This window comes from Perca flavescens, chromosome 19 (assembly GCF_004354835.1).
Source record: "Perca flavescens isolate YP-PL-M2 chromosome 19, PFLA_1.0, whole genome shotgun sequence".
Taxonomy (NCBI): domain Eukaryota; kingdom Metazoa; phylum Chordata; class Actinopteri; order Perciformes; family Percidae; genus Perca; species Perca flavescens.
Window position 1 is genome coordinate 9,117,708 of NC_041349.1, and position 22,026 is coordinate 9,139,733.

Below are 22,026 nucleotides of genomic sequence, written 5' to 3' on the forward strand. Positions count from 1 at the left end.
TCTACCGTTGTTTCTCTCTCATTCTTTCTTCCTTTTACTTGTTTCTTTGTTTCTTTCTGTCTTTGTTTCATTCTTTCTTTACTTGTTTCATTCTTTCTTTACTTGTTTCTTTATTTATGTCCTTGTTTCATTCTTTCTTTACTTGTTTCATTCTTTCTTTATTTCTTTATTTGTTTAATTCTCTCTTTACTTGTTTCATTCTTTATTTCTGTCCTTGTTTCATTCTCTGTCTTTGTTTCATTCTTTCTTTACTTGTTTCATTCTTTTTTTACTCGTTTCATTCTCTCTTTATTTCTGTCCTTGTTTCATTCTTTCTTTACTTGTTTCATTCTTTTTTTCCTCGTTTCATTCTTTTTTTCCTCGTTTCATTCTTTCTTTATTTCATTCTCTTTACTTGTTTCATTCTTTACTTGTTTCTTTTTCTTTATTTCTGTCCTTGTTTCTTTATTTCTGTCCTTGTTTCATTCTTTCTTCACTTGTTTATTTCTTTCTGTCTTTGTTTCTTTCATCCTTTCCCTTTTTCTTTCTCTCTCTTTTGTTTGTTTCTCTCTTTCCTTGTTCACTTCCTTTCTTTATTTCTGTCTCTGATTGCTTCTTTCTTTCTTTATTTCTTTCTTTCTTTCTGTCCGTGTCTCTGGTTGCTTCTTTCTTTCCTTGTTTTCTAGTTCATTTGATTCTTGTTTTCTATCTTTCTTGACTAAAAGTACCATCCACATCCCACCCTTCAGTAATCCTCCCAACATGTTTCTATAGTAACTGCAGCCCGACAGACGCATTCAGGGATGAAAGAGTCTCGTCTTTTTTGTCTCTTCAGCCAATCGGACACCTGCCAACAACAGCTGACACCGTAGTGTCACACAGTGTGTTTGTGCTCAGACCAGCAGTCGGGTCTGTTATTTGCTGGATGGACGCGCGGCACAGCGGACAGGAAAGTTGCGTAGTGTAATATTTTAAAGAAAAACCTGCGAGACAGTTTGAAGATAAGCAGCTGACGTAGGGACGGCTTCCTGCTGAGAGGCAGCATGTGGGAGGAGAGCTTTGACACCGAGCAGTAAGTCACCGCTTCAAAACAACCGGAGAGACTTTCCGGTTGTGGTCTCACGTTCAGGCAGATTAGTGACAACAGCTCTGGGTTCAACATGGGGGCGAGATCTCCAACTGTCTAGAGAGGTCCCAGGACATATCTGCATGTATCGAGAAAAACGACAAAAAAATATTATAGAATATAGAATATATAGAAAACAAACTGGAAAAAAAGAGGAAACAAATGTTTTAAAAAAGGGCTAAAATACAATGTAATAAAACATCAAAAAAGGCAACAAAAACTCAGAAGAATAAACCTCTAGAAATGCGACAAAAACGTAAAGAAAAAATAAAAAACATGAAAAAAGCAACAAAACATTAAAACATTAAAACAATTGAAGAAAAAAAAAACTGGAAAAATGATTAAAAAAAAGTTTTTAAAAAAAGGGCTAAAATACTATGGGAAAAAACTGAAAAAAGGCAACAAAAACTCAGAAAGAAGCAACAAAAACTTTGAAAAATAAACCTCTAGAAAAGGTGACCAAAACCAGAAAAGATTTTGAAAAAAAAATCAACAAAAACCTTATTTGAAAAAAGCAACAAAACATTAAAAAATGAGAAAAAAAAATGTTTTGAAATACAATAGGGAAAATCTCATAAACTTCAACAAAAATTTGTTAAAAATTGTCCAGAAAAAAAGGAGAAAAACAGAAAAAAGAGATAAAAAAAGAGACAAAAACGCTGAAAGGAGCGTCAAAAACTTCGGAAAAACATTTGAAAAAAACCCAGCAAAAAGCAACAGATGTCGGAAAAAATGTCAAAAAAAAGGGGACAAAAACACACAAAAGAAATTGGAAAATATAGACTAAAACTCAATAAAGAAGCAAAAACAACTTTGAAAAATAAACCTTCAGAAAACAAAAACCTTGAAAAAAAATAGTCCAAAAAAAACATTAAACATTAAAAAATGTCCCAAATTCATGTGTAAATTCCGCCTATACGGACAACAGGATGAACAGACAAGCAACACATGCACCACTCGCTCGGTCTCATTTGTGGTGCAGAGAACTAAAACCCTCGAAGATCCATTTTCAAAATAAAATTCACTTCTCACTTCTGCATTTGGTTTATTGGTCAACGTTTCGGGCCGAGCCGAGCGTCTTGTTCCCTGGGACCGAAATGTCAACCGATAAACCAAATGCAGAAGTGAGAAATGTGTGCAGGAATTTCTTTTTGAAAATAGAGTAGTGAAAGATATTAAATTAAATGGCCTTAATTCAGAGTAACTGCACTCACAAGGAAGGACGATGTCAGAATTTCTGAGGCTGATGCAGCAGCAGCCTGGGTACCGACAAGGGCCAGGAGATATGACCACATAACTCCTGTCTTAACCTCACTCCACTGGCTACCCATACAGGCAAGAGCAGATTTTAAAATCTTCCTTTTTACCTGCAAATCTTGAATGGCTTTGTACCCTCATACCTCGCCAAACTGATTAACCCCTATACCCCCCCGCACGACCACTCCGCCCCCTGGGTAACAATCTTTTTTTTAGACATTCCTAGGGTCAAAAAGATGGTGGAACGGTGGAGAGTAGTATAAAAGATGTCCGTTATTTTTTCGGCTCCCATGTTAACAGGTTGGAGCTTGCACGCTGCCTACGTGACACGCACCTCTCACGAAAACGCGCGCATGCTAGAAATAGGAGCGATGCCTATTTTTCATGCGAGCGTGTTGGAAGCGTTTCCAGGCAAAATAGAACACAAAAAGATGTTTATATGTCATTTTGACATGAATACATTTTAATAAATGACACGTTGATGTTTGAAAGTCTCTAGGTTTTGACATAAATGCAGATATTAAAATGTAATTTAAAAAATAATAATAAATAATTATCGATTTTCTAATATTGCACCTGTTAATACAGAAGGAAATATTCTGGAGCCTATTTTGTCGTCAATACTGCCGATGTTGTCTTTGCTGTAATCAGATCAGTATATATTTATGTTTATGGGAAACATACATGTGTCCAGACAAGGCTAGCAGCAGCAGCAGCAGCGCTGCCTCAGACACGTTTCTGTTGTGTAAAGACACAGAAAAATCCACGCAACAGGAACGCCACGCTCACGCCACGCAGCCAGTGGTGCAGGAGGCCTGAGGAGGCTGGTTTCGGGTGTTGAACGGGTCAAACAACGCAGGACTTTCCCCCCGAGGAGACCGGGGGTTCGTGTCCCGTTCTTGTCCCACGTGTCACTGAAACTTACATTTTATAACCGTAACCCACGATCAAAGTAATAGTACTTTTACTTTCAAAGGACATTTAGAAAAGATAGAAAAATGGGAGATTAATTGCGAGTTAACTATGGACCATCGTGAGATTAATCACCATTCAATTACAGTAGATTCATTTTAACCCTCATGTCAAAGTTTGTTTCCATCAGAAATATGGGTTTCTTTCTGGAAAAATGATTGACTTTATTTCATGGGCCCTGAAAGCACCGCCTCTGATTGGTCAAACTCTCCCACTTGGACTCTTCCAAAGAAAAAAATTTAATCGAGAAAGCCAACCCCATCATCATCATGTTTTAAAGCAGTTTATATATTTTTCACTTATCAATATGGTAAGATATTTGGGGTGGGGGAGTTTCACTGGCCCATTGTGATTATTGGGCGGGTCGTAACCCCCCCCCATCCGCCTTCGTAAATTACGCCTACAAATTCTTATATTCTCTGCTGACTAAACTTTGATATAAACTGTGATTGAATCAACATCCTCTGATCTTAACTATTATTCAAAATAATTTATAATTTCTGCTTATTTTTTATACTAAAAAAATTGGTTTAATGTCATATAAATTAGGTTTATTGACTATGACTTTTAAAAAAGCATCAAAACGTCTGAAAAAGCGCCACAAAAAGTTACATTTCAATTTTTACCTGGAAGGACAACAAGTTCATGGCCGACAGAAAGACAACACAAGTGTTAATCGATTGGCAGCCCTAATATAAACTGGAAAAAGATAATGTTATTAAGCTCTCCTACGAACTGGAACTGGGTTAGTAGAATGTGTATTCTTGCTAAATGTATACGGTGTGTGTTTCTGTCTACATGTCGACCAGTGAGGTCGGCTGTAAGCTGGACTACTCGCCAGTGTCCTGGCGGGAATATTTTGACCAGATGGAGGACGTGAGCGTGGGGCCGGCCGACAGCGGAGACGTCTTCAGGATTTATAAAGCGGGAAACGACGGACCCCTGCTGGTTCTGCTCCACGGTGGAGGACACTCGGCTCTGTCCTGGGCCGTCTTCACCGTGAGTATCCAGTCAGTCAGCCAGCTGACCGACCGATTGATCGATCGATGGCGGCTACGTCCTGATGTCTGTGTGTTTTTTCTGTGTTGCAGACAGCCATCGCCAGCAGAGTGACCTGCAGGGTACTCGCCATGGACCTGAGGGGTCACGGTAAAGAATTTTAGGGAGTTTTTTTAACACCCATAGTTTGTTTGCAGCCTGGCTTTTCCTTAGTCTCATTATACCACAACTAGCCTGGTGCTCTGCCCTCTTACCTACTTCCACTCAATTTTCATTTTCCTTCAGTCCTCCGTCTGGGTTTGCGGTATTATTCTTGGGTTTTCTCTAGCCAAAATCTTTACCGGTCCAATCAGCGAACAGAGGGAGTGGCTCAGAACGATGACGTTGAGGTTGTGTGCTAGTTTGAGTTGTAGTTGCGTAATGGCGAGCGGAGAAAGATGCGAGCGAAGCCATTTGGTGCGTTGTGGCAACACTGCCGAATATCCAGAAGTTAAAGCCTGAGCAAGAACAATCTTTGCTGAGCTGTGTTGGTGGCCATGATGTTGTGGCCCCTCCTACCCACGGGGTTCAGGAAAAGATTGATTTTCCAGCTCGCTCCGTTAGTGGTAAAGGAGTTGGCTAAGACTAACGCTAGCGATGCTAAGCCGCCGACACAACCAAACGTTAGCAATTGGTTAGAGTGGCTCTGGGCAGATCCAATAGTTTTAAACTTCAAGGAAGTTAACACGTGTCAATGGAGAGTGGCCAGACTCTCTGTACAAATGAAATGTACCAGAGTCTGGTAGGACCAGGCTAGTTTGTTCGCTGTGGTCTGAATCAATTCATGAGTTAAGAAACTTAGAGCGATGTACCCTTCGGATTGGTTTTGTTTCACATGGAGAAAAATCCAAGCTTACGCAAGAACATTCACTCTCCTTATTGGTCAGAAGTGTCTGGGGGGGCGGGAGCAAGAAAGTAAACACAGGAAGTAGGTCCTGTGTTGTGGACTAGTGCATACAGTATTTCCCTCCATCTCCGTGGTCAAACCAGCTCATTTCACATAAATAATCAGACATTGCGCATGTTTTGTTCGCTTTTGGAGTGCATCCGAGAGCGACTGATGCATTCACAGCTGCCCAAATGAACCGCACCAAAGGGGGAAAGCCAACTCTAGTGCGATTCAACCAAAGTAAATGAGGCAGGTGTGAAAGACCCCATGTTTTTGGTCATTTAGACAACTTTGGGGGAAATATAGATGCAACAACATACATGCAAAGAAGTTGATTTTGTTGAAGTTGTGTTGGTGTCAGTGGGTCTCAATTGGATTAGTCCATTTGGACGACAGCAGTGATTAGTAAAATAGACTCGCATTCTTGTTTTTTTGACTCTGTCTGAAACTATTCCTTGAGAAACTGGATAAATAAAAATCATAGATGCAAATTCTTTGCATTGAAGCTTTGTTTTATCCATATAACTATTTACAGCGCACTGTGTTTATGTGTCACTGAAGACTATTACTGTCGCAAAACAAGCTTACCGTGGACCAAGCTTCTCTGCCACAAAATAGATGAGGAAGGTCTACCTGCTTTTTTTGGTAACTCTGCAAACCCTTGGTGTTCTCTCAATGAGCTTCATGAGGTAGTCACCTGAAATGGTTTTCAATTCACAGGTGTGCTTTGTCAGGGTTAATTAGTGGAATTTTTTCCCTTATTAATAAAAAAAGCAAAGGGTGGCTACTTTGAAGAATCTAAAATATAAGACATGTTTTCAGTTATTTCACACTTTTTTGTTAAGTACATAATTCCACATGTGTTCATTTATAGTTTTGATGCCTTACATTTTGGGTCCTATCTTGCATGTAGCGCAAAGCCAGACTCAAGTATCTTTGCTAGTTTAAGACCGAAGCAGTTGTCAATTTCCCTTCCAGCGCCCGCGTTGTTAAAATAAAAAATGCACATGCACCCATGTATGCGCCCATGGGCATGCTGGTCTTACAGGGAAGTGTGTTCAGGTGCATTCTGGGCATATTGCTATTTTGAGACAAAAAACCTGGTCCAAAGTCAATAGCGCAGCATTTCATTGTTATTTTAACAGCAAATAAGTAAAATGCGCCTATTGACTCGTGCACAGTGCGCGCACACTATGCTTGTTACACACACACACACACACACACACACACACACACACACACACACACACACACACACACACACACACACACAGACTGCAGCACACACACATGCAGAAGATTAAAAATAAAAATAGTACGGTGCAAATCCTCCATCATAACAGCAATGCTCCGAGGGCCAAACGCGCCTGGCTTTTAAAGGGTATAGGAGATGATCTCTGATTGGTTGATTGCACGTTACGCCCAAAACACACCTCTGATTAATGAAGACACTAAGTACAACCCTTTTGAACCATGCGCCCGGCGCACAGACCCTTTTTTCCGCCATCAAACTAGCAAAGTTGGATTTGGACACGCCCTAAACCAGGCGCTTCACACCGTACGCTTAGATCTTTAAAATAGGGCCCTTTATCAGTCTCCATGACTGGTTTAAGTGTAGAGCACTTTGAGTCCCGTCATTATGAGGATTTTTTCTTTTTTTTTAATCTCTTTTAAGGTGATACCCTGGTCCGCCAATCAGACGACTTCTCAACTCAAACCATGTCCAGGTAACAGCACGCAAAACACAAACACAAACTTCCAGCTTCCATGAATCCTTGTACCTCAAATTAACAACAATCAAGCTCAACAGTGTGGTTTCGAAAATAAAATTCCCATTTATATTCTCTATAAGGATTTAGATGATCAGAATAAGAAGTTCAGACATTATGGTCGATACGCTCCGAGTAAAAACCATCCGAGGCAGACTGACTACGAGCTCCGAGGTTGTGAAGTGAAAGTTTTCGCTTCCCACTACGGCCACGCCAAGACCCGCCCTACGAAGCAGCAATCAATTGGTTAGGTTAGCCGATTGGTCAGGGGATAGGACCTGAACCAATGGGGTTACGTTACCTTGCGTGAGCATGGACGCCTGGAAAACGAATACTATTGAAGGGCGGGTCTTGGGGTGGCCATAGTGGGATTCGTAATATCGCTGGTGTACGTCGGACTAGTGGGCTGTAGGACCCAAGGGAATTTTTCGAGTTATTGAGAGGTCAATGGAGATAATGGAGCATCGGAGAAATGACATGGCACCATGATATTAACCTTGTTTTAAGAAAAACACGTTATATTCACAATTTCATGGATATTACACTACCTATAATTCTAATCATAACAGCAATGTCTCTGATTGGAGGAGGTCGCTGTTACCATGGAAAAGCTTACCGCAAACACACGAAAGCCACTAGCCGCTAGCACTGAAATCTATGATAGTTTCTGTACGAAGTCTTATACCTTTGACTTCTTTGCGTTTTTTAAAATGTCCTTTTGCGCCAAATCAAATGTTTTCATGGGCCAGATTTATCTTGTAGTTGGTGGGCTTTGTTCCAGGCTTAAAACTCTGTATATCAGTATTTAATAATACATAAACGGAGATAGTGAACGGGGAAAATGACTGCCGGAACCAAAGCCGTTTAAGGTGGGCGGTCACTGTTAAGCTCTTCGCCCTGCAAACTAAAGAGGAAAGTTCTTGAGTGACTATCTGCTTCTACCACTGTTTGCTCCGCCCTTCTCAGCGATATAGCCAATGTGATTGGAGTCTGCTACGGTGAAGCTCCTCCCCCCATCGTCCTGGTTGGCCACGGCGTTGGCGGGGCGATCGCAGTGCATACAGCCAGCAACATGCTGCTACCGACCACTGTGGGCCTGGTGGCTATAGACGTCGTGGAAGGTGAGAACGGGTTTTCATTGGTTTTTTTAATTGCCATCTTTTTATGTTTACAAATATCTACTTTACTGGTCTTCTTTTTTCTCCTGAAGGCAGTGCAACGGAGGCACTCCACAGCATACAGAACTTCTTGAAGGGAAGACCAAAGTCCTTCAAGTCCATGGACCACGCTATAGAGTGGAGGTGAGCATTTAAGGCCCAATGTAGTCTGAAAGCTCTATCTCCACAGCACTGTGGAGTATGGTCTGGCTACACCACAGATGCATTCTGGGATAGGGGGCGGGGGGAACACTGGGTAGTTTGCATTTCTTTAAACCAATCACAATCGTCCTGGGCGGCGCTAAGCTCCGGACACAGCAATGGTGGCTCTGCAAAATAGTCTCGTTAAGGAACTTGTTTTAGGGGAACATTTGCACCCTGCAAAAGTTTACGCTCTGTGTGTTGCCATTCTCAAACTCTGTACTCTTCAAACTTTGAGCCATCAAGCTACACACTGTGTAAATGTGGATGGTGCAACGAGGCAGGCCTGCTTGGTTCTTTCAGGGAATGATTGTAAAGATTTACAAAGAATATTTTCAGGGCATTTCCTGTCTAACTGGGAGGTTTTGGGACCGATTGGTGGGATTGCTGTGGACGAAGTACACACAGAGATACACTGGTAAGAGCCAAGGAGGTTTAACCATGTATCAGCTAATTTAAATAGCTCACGTTACTGTATTGTGTCAACATTTCCACCGAAACAAGCTCCTGCCCGATTTCGCTGCGTCCGGAGAGTTTTTTTTTTTTTTTCTCTTATTCCAGAACGCATCAGTGTTGTAGCCAGACCTTACCCCACAGCGCTGTGGAGATAGAGCTGGCAATGTGAGACTACAGAGCCTTCAACCACTGGCTCAACTCACAAAGCTCAGCTCCAAACTGGACCACCAACAAGTCTTTTTCTTTATCCTTTCAGCGTCAAGAGCGGGCAAATTAGGAACCTGGAAGCTGCCCGAGTCTCAATGGTTGGTCAGATCAAAAGGTAGGCTGGCTCTGATTGGTTAAATTTTTTGTTGAAACTGTATCGTATTTGGTCTCAAATGAAAGCCAGGTCTCAAATACAAGCCATGGGAGGGAGAAAAAAATACATGGGTGGATGAACAGAGTCTGAAATAAACACTCACCAGTCACCTAATGCAGGTCAATTTTCCGTTTGGTGAGTAAATCTCAGATGTTTTCACTTTGGTGAAGCTGCAGCTACTTTCTTCTTTGCTCTGCTGTATGCATGTCGGAGCTTTGCGGGAGCGGGTCGAAACACAAACACTGGCACGCGCACACCGGAATGCCAGCCACCACGTCACTTCTGTTTACTGATAGCTAGCGTTTACCTCAGACTAATTAATTAGCTAGTAAGTTGATTGTTGGTAGCCTGGGTAAGCCCTGACGAACTTCCGGCAAATTTGAGATTTGCTGCCCATTCAAGCCCATTTCCAATTTTTCCAAATCGAGGCACCAATCACAACCGTTGAGCCGGGCTTTACACGATGAAGATACGGGAAGCAGCTTTTTGTTTACATTCAACATGACGGCCACTGAAGCGCAGCGTCGCCCGGATTGTTGGTCTGATTGGTTTTAGGTCTGTCCAAATGCACCCAGAGGCATTTGAGCGGTGTCCATTGGTGACGGCCCCTTTGGAAATGGGCCGTGAATGAACCTTCCCCAGACCCACTCTCAGTTACAACTGAGAAGGGTCTGGTGTCAACCAGGCTAGATTGTTTTGGTAGCCAGCCTTTGAAAAGAAAGCACAATGAAATTAAATGTTAACCGATCATTAACCGTTGCAAGCAGGAAACGGAGTCTCAGTTCACCCGTCCGGGAGGCTCTGACACACTCTCCGCACTCTGTGTGTCCGTGGACAGCTGTAGGCTTGTACCGGTGTTGATGTTCTGTGCATTGTTGGACACACACAGCCACTCTCCTGAAATCGCTTGCGGGACTGACACAAGTCCACAGCGGCCCGCGGCACACACAAATTTGAGAGTTTACGGTATTTTATGTCACACATTAGGTTCTGTATTCTTAGATGTAAAGATGGGAAACAGATTATCAACATGTAATAATCTGTTATATACTGTACAGGCCAAAAGTTTGGACACACCTTCTCATTCAATGCGTTTCCTTCTTATTTTCATGACTATTTACATTGTAGATTCTCACTGAAGGCATCAAAACTATGAATGAACACATATGGAATTATGTACTTAACAAAAAAGTGTGAAATAATTGAAAACATGTCTTATATTTTAGATTCTTCAAAGTAGCCACCCTTTGCTTTTTTTTTTTTTTATTAATAAGGGAAATATTCCACTAATTAACCCTGACAAAGCACACCTGTGAAGGTAAAACCATTTCAGGTGACTACCTCATGAAGCTCATTGAGAGAACACCAAGGGTTTGCAGAGTTACCAAAAAAAGCAAAGGGTGGCTACTTTGAAGAATCTAAAATATAAGACATGTTTTCAGTTATTTCACACTTTTTTGTTAAGTACATAATTCCATAAGTGTTCATTCATAGTTTTGATGCCTTCAGTGAGAATCTACAATGTAAATAGTCATGAAAATAAAAAGGAAACGCATTGAATGAGAAGGTGTGTCCAAACTTTTGGCCTGTACTGTATATAACAGATTATTACATCAGAAGCAAACTTGACTTTGGCAAACTAAACTCACCCAGACTTGCTTTGTATCATTTCCTCTCTCCTCTCACTTCTGGTTTTATTAGATGTGAGGTGGAGGTGGCCAGCCCGGTGACTGACGTGGTCGTCGAGAGCAACGAAGAGTTCTACGATCAGAAATACGTCAACGATAAAGAAAATGCCGCCTCAGAGGTGAGCCTCAGCGAAGGCAAAAACAACAGCGAGGAACAACTGATGGTAAAGTAATACAATAAGTAATTCAAATTAAAAATGCAACAAACTAAAATGCAACGTAAAACATATGCAATTCATTCATAACCACGGCACTGTGGAGATTAAAGCTTTAGTGCGTAACTTTTTGAAAATTAACAAACTTTCAGTCATATTTGCTGAAACTGACCCTATGTTCCAGTAGAACTACATGAAGCAGGCTCCTCTGGCACCACCTACAGCCTGTAGTGTTATTTGCAAAAATCCACCGCTCCCTGTTCAGATGCACCAATCAGGGCCAAAGGGGGGTGTCTTACTACGTGTCAATCACTGCTCATGCACACGCATTCATTCTCCCTTGTGGGGGGAGGGGCTTAGGAGACCGTTTTGGGCTTTAGCAGAAAGGGGGGAAGTCACTGAGAAGTTGTTGATTTTCACATTTTTTTGCTAAGTCCTGGATCTTCACAATCCTACCCACAGCACCTTTAAGACTATCATCCTGTCATGTCATCCTCTCCAGCTCCACCCTCTCTCGTCAAACATTGTCACATTCAAAAAACCAAGATGCCAGCCAAATTGCCAAACTCAAGGCCTCAAAGCAGCATTATTTACAGTCTATAAACCTAATACAGGCAGACAGTATAACTTGATTTGTTCCAATTATTTCATTTCCTGTATCTCAAATGCACACAAATGTCTTCATATTTTGTTGTTGTTGTCCTATTGCTGGTTTTATTACAAAGATCATTAATGAACCACGGTGTGTATCTATGTTTAAGAGTGTGTACATGTGGCGTATCGACCTGTCAAAGTCAGAGAAGTATTGGGACGGATGGTTTAGAGGAACCTCCAACCTCTTCCTGGCTTGCAACCTGCCCAAACTCCTGCTATTGGCCGGTAGGTATTTCAAAACCTCTATAGTTAGTTTAGTTAGCTTTTATTTTATTTCTGCAAAGACACAGCAGGGTTTAACGTTAAAGATACAGTAGGTAAGACTTATAAAACTAACTTTCTCTCATATTTGCTGAAACTGACCCTATGTTCCAGTAGAACTACATGAAGCAGGTCAGGCTCCTCTGGCACCACCTACAGCCTGTAGTGCGATTTCCAAAAATCCACCGTTCCCTGTTCAGATGCACCAATCAGGGCCAAGGGGGGGTGTCTAACTGCGTGTCAATCACTGCTCATGCACACGCATTCATTCTCCCTTGTGGGGGGAGGGGCTTAGGAGACCGTTTTGGGCTTTAGCAGAAAGAGGGGGGAGGGACTGAGAAGTTGTCGATGTTCAGTTTTTTTTTGCTAAGTCCTGGATCTTCACTATCCTACCTACAGCACCTTTAAGGGTCGCCAGATGGCCCGGGGCAAGTAAAACGCCACTTTGGGCGAGTAAATATAACAACTCAGTTGCCCGTTGGGGGCGTCATTGTATCATAAATAACATCATCGTTCTCTTGCCGCCGTCGGAGAATGCTTGTTGAATGATTTAAAGCAACACTAGTGAACATTTCCCACTTCGGTCCCCCTACAGGTTGGAAGCTGAATTGTCCCATTAGGTCTTCCCGATCTGGCAAACTTGCATTGTGCCGTTATAGCCGGTAGAGAGTGCCGTTCACCCTGTTATGAGTTGATTAACCACTGAAATGATTTTGGAAACATTATTTTAAAGGTACAAAAAGTTCTCTAGTGTTGCTTTAATTAAATGATGATGCTTGACTTTTTTTTTTTCGTAATTTTTCCTTGACTTTTGTTCAATATTTTGACGTTTTTGTTTACATTTCTTGACGGGTTGACACTTTTTTCAACCCTTTTGACATATTTTTTCTATGTTTTTTCCCCCCTATTTTTGAAGTTTTTTTAACTTTTCTTTTCGAAGCTTTCAACATTTTTTCTTTTAACGTTTTTTTCACACAAAAACTATTTGTATATGGGCCTGAAAAATGGACTTTGGGCAACCTTGCCCCGACCGGACAAGTGAAAAAAAAATACTTAACGTTGAACCCTGAACAGACATCTTCCGGTCTCGCGTACATAAATCATGTGGAGAAATAAATGATTAACAAAAACATTACAAACATCTACAGATCATATCGGTAAAGAGCTTTTCTCAAGATAACATTTATACACGTGTGTTTGGACAAAAAGTACTACGCTACTGTATGGAGCTGGCGTAAAATATCACCTTGAAAATACTTTTTATATCAACAATAAGCAGTCCTTATTTTTAACATTTCAGTTTCTGTTTCCAGGAATTGACCGGCTGGACAGAGATCTGACTATCGGCCAGATGCAAGGTGAGACGCTGACTCGACCAACACGTTCTCACTCCCATCGCATAAAATATGGACAAATTATTCTTCTAAGTGTCTGACTAACATTATGGAAAGGATCCCTATAGAGATAGACCTTTCTATTAAAGAGTAAGATCCTTTTTGTTTAACCAGAAACAGCTCCGAGATCGCTATCACTAAATCCACCAGACTCCATATAAATAAACAATACTTTTAGTGTGTATACAGCCAAAAAAAACTTATTTTCACATGTAAATGGGTGAATTCGCCGCTGCTGACAGCAGCGATCTCGCTTAATACTGGACCCATGTCAGAGATTGTTGTTCCCATCAGTCACTTAGACACAAAAACATAGGAAAATAGGTTGAAAAAACCCAAAGTTACCTTTTTGAGTTTGAACATATATTTTCAGTGTGTGATGTTTTACTGATGTAAAGGATCTAAATACTTCTTCCACCACTAATCCTCGGTATAAAAAACACATCTAAAAGACTTTCTGGCACCAGAAGACAGAAATCTATCGGCTCCAATTGGTTGGAGAAGTTAGAAGGGCTGATGGGAAATGTAGTCTTTGAAAAACAAAATGCCACATGTAGAGAAACACTGACATTAGGAATACTTGGCATTCTTTTCACGCTGTGCTTCTTCACTAACTGTGAGGGAAAAGGTGAAGGGTGCAGAGACGTCTCTCAGGACACACACACACTCACACACACACACACACACACACACACACACACACACACACACACACACGCACGCGCACGCACGCGCACGCAGGTGTGTACACACAGATACACACACCTTGAGGCGGCAGCTCCTCTCCAGAGACAGCTGCTCCTGTCAGTCAACAACCACGCTGGAAGTGACAGCACAGGAGTGTGTATAGTGTCAAAGATATGTGAGAGACAGTTCACAGTATGTGTGTGTGTGTGTGTGTGTGTGTGTGTGTGTGTGTGTGTGTGTGTGTGTGTGTGTGTGTGTGTGTGTTTACCTGTCTCCCTGTTTGTCTCCAGGTAAATTCATGATGCAGGTGCTGCCACCCTGTGGACACGCGGTGCAAGAAAACAAACCAGACAAAGTAAGGAAACAGTTTACTGGTCATTGTCACTGGTGGAATGTAACTAAATAAAATCCTAAAGATACTTGTACTATACTTATAGAGTATTTCCATATTCGTACTCCACTACATCTCAGAGGGTAATATTGTGCTTTTTTACCACACTACATTTATCATTAGGGATTTAACGATACACTCAACTACCGATTTCATTCACGATTTTAAGTGGACGATACGATTTTCTCAGGATTGTTATAACAGAATGACCTGCAGACAAATGATATGTAACAACATACAGAACAGGCCAAAAGTTTGGACACACCTTCTCATTCAATGTGTTTCCTTTTTATTTTCATGACTATTTACATTGTAGATTCTCACTGAAGGCATCAAAACTATGAATGAACACATATGGAATTATGTACTTAACAAAAAAGTGTGAAATAACTGAAAACATATCTTATATTTTAGACTATTCAAAGTAGCCATCCTTTGCTTTTTTATTAATAAGGGAAAAAATTCCACTAATTAACCCTGACAAAGCACACCTGTGAAGGTAAAACCATTTCAGGTGACTACCTCATGAAGCTCATTGAGAGAACACCAAGGGTTTGCAGCGCTGATATATATATATATATATATATATATATATATATAAAACTGTGCAAAACAACAGATGTTGTATCACTAAATTAATACAAAACAACACTTTCAAATACATAAACTAAGAAGACGTAGTGAAGTAAAATCTAAAGTAGGTTACACTGTATGTTAAAAAAAATGCATCGCGATCCATTTTTCATCCCCCCAGTTGTAATCTTTACACATTTATAATCCAATTTTAAACTCATTCACGCTTCATCGTTACATCCCTATTTATAATAATTATCATTTAAAAGATAACTTAGTTATTATGCAGATCAACTTACACATTATGATGCATTGTTATCAGACAAATGGAATCTATTGATTTCTTTTTACAGTTTTCAGCGACGATCCATAATTAAAAACTGCGAAATGTAGCGGACTGTTTATTTTTTTGTTAGGGGTGGATGTGTGTTAACATTATGAGTTTTATTTTTATTTGTTTTAATTTGTTGCAGATTCTGTCTGGCCCTGATTATTATAGATTAATCTACCCAGCAGTAAAGCAGTTAAAATGGTCTCCATCTTTACCAGCTGCAACATTAAAGTTAAACATTAAAATTATAATCATTGCTTATTTTGTTGCTGTTTTGTCACCTTCTTCTTCTTCTTCAAAAAAAAATTGATAATTGTTTTGATTTTTTAACTTAATTTCTTGTGTTGGACAATTTATTTCAACGTTTTGTCCTTTTTTTCGCTTTTTTTGACAATTTGTTTTAGTTTTTTTGACAATTTTTTTGAAAGTTTTTTTAGCGCTTTTTCCGACATTTCATTGTCGCCTTTTGACATTTTTTTTTTTTTTTCCACAAATCTTTCGAGATTTTTGTAGCTTTTTCCAATCCATGCAGTCATGCCCATGACTTGTTTCTGTCTCAGGAACAAACTCTCTCGCCAGATCTGGCAACACAGAGAAGCCAACGTCAACTAACGTTCATCGTTATGTAGCCTAGCACAAAAAAGTAGGGATGCACCGATCCGACTTTTTCAGTCCTGATACCGATGCCTGGGCTTTGTGTATCTGTTGATACCCGATACCGATGCGATACCGTTCTTGAATTAATCATAAAGTGTATACCTTCCACCTTATACCTTCCTTCCACCATGTGGAAGAGACTAAAGGCACCAGACTTTACTAACTAAACATTAGTTTCTTAACTAAGACAAAATAACATAGATGTAATGCATTGAATTCTTATTTATGTTATTAACAATAGTGCATTCAAATCTAGTATTGTACTTTGCAGTAGTATCACCACCCCTCGAACATTTACTTTGCAGACATTGCAAACAGCCGACGAACTAGTTGACGTGGCAAATGTGAACTATCTCCACACAGCCGACTCTTTGGCTCGCTCCATGTTGTTAAACGATTAACTCAACTCTTCCAGCATGCACAGCACATCCAACGTCTGACCAATGACGTTGGATGTGCGATGGATGGATGGAGGAAAAAAATAATAAAAACTGGATCGGCTGGTGGATCTGTTAATTTTTCCGATCCCCGATCCAGCTATTTTGTTAATATCAGAGCCGATATCAGATCTTAATATTGTATCGGTGCACCCCTGAAAAAAAAAGGTCTGAAAATTAATTTAACTTTTTGGTACTTTAAGGTTATTTTCATGCTGATACTTTAGCACTTTTACTCAAGTACGATTTTGAACTGCAGGATTTTTACTTTCTGTTTTATGGGCCATGGTTTAATCTCTTAGATTGCTGCTGCCTGAACTGATATATTAATATGTTGTTTTGTTTGTGTAGGTGGCTGAAGCTGTGGCCTCCTTCCTGTTGAGACATAAGTTTGCTGAAGCCAGAAGAGAAACCAGGAGGTAAAAAGATTCAGTCTGCAGTAGCTCTTTCCTTTTCGCATCCAGAAAGCACTAGTCTATTAACCTGACTCCGCCAGATGGATTTCTTCGCATTTGCTCGGCATATCCGTCTGGGAACTTTCCGTTGGAGAACTTTTGGGAAGGGGCGGAAATCCTGGTTAGCTGATTGGATGAACCATCCGTGTTGGTGATGGACGGGCCAAATCAACCAATCAGATCAATCTCTTGCCGAAACCAGTCGGGAGAAGAACAAAAAACATCTTTTCCTCCGAGAAAAGCCTCCAGTGCCATTTTTTTTGCTCTTCTTTCAATGATGGAATACTTTCTAATTTGGATAAAACTTGCTGCGATAGCTACGCTCATCTCATCCGTGGAAGCTGCCGCGTTGTTTAGACCGAACAGTCGCTTCTCCACCATCTCCACCTAAACCCGCCTCAAAACCAGCGCTGATTGGTTGGTTTGTTTGGCCAACGGCTCCAAATTTTCTCTATCTCAAGATGCCAGACTGATCTACGAGTGGAAAACTGGAGCTCGCCAGATCAGGATGGTCTCGCGAGACTACTAGTTTATATCCACGATGTTAATCTTCTGGGATCGCTCCGGTGCCGCTGGAGATTCCCCCAGATGTCCGTCCCCTTCCTCTTCCTTTGTGTTGGTGTTCTAACCTCCGGGTGGATTTCTGAGGACTATGGTTAACTGCTCCTCAGATCTCTGCAGGGTTTAAAATGGCAATAAACCAGTGCACGTTTTTCTCCCATCCAAAACATTTGTGTGCACTAAGATAAGATAAACTTTATTAATCCCACTCTGGGGAAATTCCTGTGCTACAGCAGCTCAAGAGAAAAATAACACAAATGCACATTAAGTAGACATAGGAGAACAAACAATATCCGTAAAGTATAAGAAATAGAAAGAAAATAGAATTAGTTATAATAATAATAATGATAATAATAATAATAATAGCAAGACCCTCCTCCACAGCTCTGTGGAAGAAGGTCTGGGGAGGGAGACTAAGAAAGCACTGATTTACTTGTGTATTTTACAAAAAAATATGCCTGAAACTAAGAAAAATGTTTTCCATTCTCTCTCCAGCGCCAACTCTTTCACACGATGAGATCTGCAGGTAAGACGTTGTTTAAAACACCTACACCTGTTTGACAGCTTTGCTGTAGTACTGATAGTATTCAGATCCTTTACTCAAGGCTACAACTAACGATTATTTTCATTGTTGATTAATCTGTTGATTGTTTTCTGGAATAGTTTAGTTGTTTGGTTTATAAAATGTCAGAAAATTGTGAAAAATCTGGATCAGTGTTGTCGTTTTGTCCACAACTCAAAATATATTCAGTTCACTGTCAGAGGAGAAAAATAAACTAGAAAATACTCACATTTTAACAAGCTGGAAGCAGAGAAGTTCTACTGTTTTTCATAAAAAATGACTTAAACCCATTATCAAAATAGTTGATGTATTTAAGATTAACTCAATAGTTGACTACCAGTGTTTCCCCTTTTTTTTTTACGTCCCTTTGTGGTAGTTTTGCGTGTCTTTTACACATCACTTTCCACTGTTATCATCACCACATCTGTGTCTAAAACGTTAGAAAAATTAGAGCAGAAAATAAATGAATTACAGTCAAAAAGCTTAAAGACAAAACGTAAAGCTGAAGAAGTCCAACTACAGACATTAGATCTGAAAAAAGTCTTTTATTTACATCTATTTGGCTCGGGCTGCTGCACCTAAACTTTACAGGGGCAGAGAAAAGAGTAAAGCCTGACAACTAATTGATTAATCTTCGCAGCTGTATCTTTACTTTATGAAGAAGTACAACGGTATTATTAGGAAAATTAAGCCTACTTAAAATATCAAACGTAAAAGTACTCAAAGCAGAAAAAAATCTGTGTTTCAGGGACATGATTTGCAGACAAAATATGAACTTTCTGACCAACTACAAGTTTACATCACTACAAAATCAGCCATTTAAAAACAAACTTGGTAACTACTTCAGGCCTTAATGTTTGTTTTGATAGAATACTGCAGGTTCTCACTTTTAAAACACTTTCTCTCTTTCTCAGGTTTTCTGTCAGACCAGCAAAAGAGGAGCTCCAAGATTCAGAGACCTTTACAGACCTCTGTTTTTTATTCTTCATCCTCCTTCTTTTATCAGATGCGGCCGACGTCTCTAGTCAACACGTTCTCACTCCCATTGCGTCAAAAAGCGACGCTTCGTCAGGTGCCTTTGGTGTTTTTTATTGACGCAAAAAGTCTCTTTTTGAGTAATATTTAGACGCGCTCTGTCGGGACTAATGGCATCACTATTTGATTCTCTGGGTCGGGGCGTACGTTTAACTGACGTCCCGCACAACAATGGGACAGTTAGGTTTAGGAAAAGGTCGTGGGTGGGGTTATGAAATGTACGTTCGGTCTTTCATACTACTCGTTAGGGGTATGCAAAAAAATCTATTTGTATTCAAATCGTGATTCAAGCTCTACCGATTCAAAATCGATTCATAGAATTCCAAAAATCAATTGATATTGATTGTATATCTACTGCAATCACATGATAGATACTGCATTGATCCCCAAGGGGAAATTCAAGGTCCCAGTAGCTTAAAGACATCACACACAACACACACATACATCATAACAGGATGTTAAAATAGCAAACAAATCCACATGAATATGGACAATAAAATATACTAAATACAAGATCCACATGAATGTACTAAGGGATGTATAAGACAGATTTATATATATATATATATACATATATATATACACATACATACACACATACACACACACACACACACGGGAAAAGTAACTACATTTACATACTGTGAATCGTTTTTTTAAATCAAGAATCGTTTTTGAATCGTGAGCCTAAAAATCTGAATTGAATCGTGAGCCTAAAAATCAGAATTGAATCGTGACATTTTCTGAATCGTACACCTCTACTACTAGTTACCGCTGCTGCTCTGCCCATACATTGTCACTCTGCATTTACATACAGACGCCAAAGGGTGATTTTTGCGTCTGTATCTGGCGCTGAGAGCCACAGACCAATTGTCAGTATTTTACAAGTTGGGAGTGAGAACGGGTTGCTCTAGTTTAAACCTTGAAAGCTTGACTGTAAATCCAACAGTAGCTATGAACCATTTGTGATTGCCTGTTGTTGTGTAGTTTCTGTTCTGTTCCAATTAATACTGAGTCAAGTCCAAAAAAAAAGTGCTGCATTACAGAAAACCAGAAGTAGGCCTACATTTGCTTTGACTTTCTCTCTCTGCGCTGAACAAATCCCAAATGCATGTTGTTGACTATTGTAGGAATATTATAATATAATATATTTTATAGTATGTGTGGATGTGCTAGTTGCAAAAGAGCTGTGTGTAGTCAAATTGAGAAAGTGGTTAAAGGTACTCCGGGTGAACTCTTGATGCACAGAAGATTAAGTTTAAAGCATGAAAACAGTGTAGGCTTCATACGGCATAAAAGTGCATTTTTAAAGGTTACGAGAAGAAGGAGAGGAAGTTACAGTTATACCACAAACAGGCCCCAAACCCTGATGTGTGAGTCTTTGCTGACCTGAGCTCCGTACACTCGTGTCTGAAGCTAGGGAAACTTAGTGTCATTTGTGAACCCACATATGTTTTGTAAACTTAACTGCTGGACTTAGTAAACTTGGCTTGATTTGAATCTATTGTCTCAGATTTGCTCTTTGAGTTCTGGCGTCATAAGTCTCATCAACAGATGCGTGGGAATTAGTGTGATTAGAGTAACTGGAGTCAGATACTTAGGCCTTTGAGCCTTGTGAATATTCCCTTCACTACAATGTACCAAATGCGATTGGCTGGTAGCCCACATCTTCCCTGAGCCTAATCCCCAGAAAAGACTTTTAAAAAGCCATTAAATGTTATGGATGACAAAACATAAGAAATAGTCAAAAGGTTAAATTGAGATACTCAGTCCAAACCATGAGATACTTAGTGTACCAACGTTACTAACTTGTGATATGCAGAGTAACAATTCTATGGTAGTAAGTCAAAATCACGACACACCAGTCAATAAAACTATGACTTACAAGTTCAAAATTATGTGATAGTAAACTTTGACTAAGTAAATAAAAAGCCAAAAATATGAATTAAAATGTTGACACATTAAGTCAATATCTTGTTATCCTTTCTTGCTTACGGTAATTAGCCTCCATACAGGGCCCTATGGTCCCACAGCCCAATGTTCTCACAGCTCTATGTTCCCACATTTCTAAGAATTTTATTTTCACTGAAAATTAGGCCCTATGTAGTTCTTGCACTGAATCAAGATGTGTTTTATTGTCTCCGAGTCTCCACACTCACATTTTCCATCCAGGTGTTTCCCAATCAGAGCCGGCCCACCCTCCTGCTGAACCGAGTCTACGAAACCATTACAACTTCAAGACAAACAGGCGTCGTCATTCAGGCCAAACAGTTTTGCTAGCAAGTCTAGTTTTTCTACCAGATATTTAAGCTGGACTGTCTGGCTGTGCTATTAAGAGAATAGTATTACTAGCCTATCTGCTAACTAGCTAGCTGGCATTTAAATTAGTATAATGACCTACATCACATTATTTTATTTTATTAATTTAAATACGTGATTTTCTACCAGTTTTAAACTTGACTTTGTGACTGTGCGGAATTCATAAGCTAGCAACTAACTAACTAACTAACTAACTAACGTTACCAATTAAGCTAACAGTAACTGCTAACTAGCTTTCTGCTGAAAATTAGCAATGATCTTGCTAACGTTACGTAAAAAATGACATTTGAATAGTTTAAGCTTTATGGCATTAGATAAAATACTTACATGTGACTTGTTAGCGGTCTTTCATCTTATTTTCTTCACAAAAGGCAGTTGGTGAACAAAAGTGACGCTAAAACTCAGGTACAACTTCGACAGACAGCAATAATAAAATAAAATCTAACCGCTCAAAGATAATATGAAGATAGAGTATGTACATTTACAAATGACTTGTAGGAGAATGAATGAAAGGTTTTCGTTGTGTGGCCATTAACACAGGGAGTGAAACATGCTCACGTAACGTTAACGGTAGAGCCTGGGCTAACAGTATGTTCACTGCTGCTTCCTCTAGCTAGTTTGTTTTGTTACTACTAATTGAGGATGATGAAAATGATTTTTT

The 22,026-nt window shown here is 39.9% G+C and overlaps 1 pseudogene; it reads left to right on the forward strand.

The window, feature by feature from the left end:
- The first annotated feature begins 940 nt into the window (after positions 1 to 940).
- LOC114545915 (protein phosphatase methylesterase 1-like) lies at positions 941 to 19,242 on the forward strand (annotated as a pseudogene).
- Positions 19,243 to 22,026: the final 2,784 nt, after the last annotated feature.